Genomic DNA, 1,483 nt, shown 5'->3' with positions numbered 1-1,483 from the left:
CTGACCATCCTATGCCAATTTTTATGTGGGTTCTGAGGATCCAAACTCAGATCTTTACCCTCGTGTGGCAGGCTCTTTACTGCCTGAGCTAACCCTCAGACTTTAATATTGTGTTTAAATCCCATTTTGAACTCAGGTTTTATTTACCAGCTCCTTGTCATAACTTTACGTCTGTAAGGAGCACTTGGTTGTCTCTGTCCTGAGGAGAGAATGCCACGGAACTCACCTGTTTCCTTATTTAATTGTTTGCAAACTACATAGCTAGAATGTCCGCGCCGAGTACCACTCATTCCTTGTGCGATAGAAACAGGAATTCTTAACCATAAAAGACTCTTGCAGGCCTGTGTGTGTGTGTCAGTTTCCGAGAACAGGCTTTGTGCTTTGCTATCATATTTTCCGGGGGGCAGGGGGAGGCGGGTCAGAGAGCCATAAAAGGTCAAGAAGTGCTGTTTGGAGCCTTTGTGGGATTCTGTTTATCTTCTTGCTGGATGTTTTGACATTGCATCTGCCAGGCCAGTCTTCCTCCCAGGCCACCGCGAACTTGACAACCGTTCTTCTCATTTTTTCCCAGAACACGCTTTATTTCCACCCCCTGACCCCTAACCCCTGACCCTTGCCCTTCCTTGGGAGCTCACTTCGATTTAGAGAGGCAGTTGCTGCTCTTTCTCCTGTGCTCCTGCGTTTGGGACTCTTCTCACCGAACTCCTCTGCATCTGCTCTGAGGTTGTCTCACCACAGAGCCAGTCTGCTCCTGCTCTGCTTCCTGACTCTTACCGCGTGCTCATCATCATGCCCCGTGCGCCTCTGGAGCTCTTTCCAGAACGTTTTGGATCTGCGTAGCATAGTGTAGCGCACGCGCCCCTCACCTGGATGCAGACTCTCATACTGCTGAAGTCACATCTCCAGTTTCCTTTCATCAGAGCCCAGTGCCTTGCACTGGGTGTCCTCCCTCAGAGGACCACAGGCGTGCTCCCTCCCTGTCTTCTGTTGCTCAGCGCTTACATGCACCTTCTCCTCCTACTTTAGCTTTTTTTTTGGGGGGGTTGTATTTGGTTTTTTCAAGACTGGGTTTCTCTGTATAGCCCTGGCTGTCCTGGAACTCACTCTGTAGACCAGGCTGGCCTTGAATTCAGAAATCTGCCTCCCTCTGCCTCCCAGAGTGCTGGGATTACAGGTGTGCGCCACTACCGCCAGGCTAGTTTAGCTTTTCTTTAGGATGGGGTCCATTGTCAAACAAGAATAATTTCCATGTCACGAACATTTGGTCATATGCAAAAGAGTATATGTACTTTCAAAGATTTATTTATTTATTTATTTATTTGTTTGTTTGTTTGTTTGTTTTATTTGGTTTCTTTATGTAGCCATCCCTGGCTGTCCTGGAACTCACTCTGTAGACCAGACTGGCTTCCACTACAGTGATCCACCTGCCTCTGCCTCCCAAATGCTGGGATTAAAGGCTTTTGCCACTGCCACCCAGCCAAAG

The sequence above is a fragment of the Apodemus sylvaticus genome, chromosome 10, assembly GCF_947179515.1.
Source record: "Apodemus sylvaticus chromosome 10, mApoSyl1.1, whole genome shotgun sequence".
NCBI classification, from domain to species: domain Eukaryota; kingdom Metazoa; phylum Chordata; class Mammalia; order Rodentia; family Muridae; genus Apodemus; species Apodemus sylvaticus.
Note: the sequence above shows the minus strand (reverse complement) of the source record.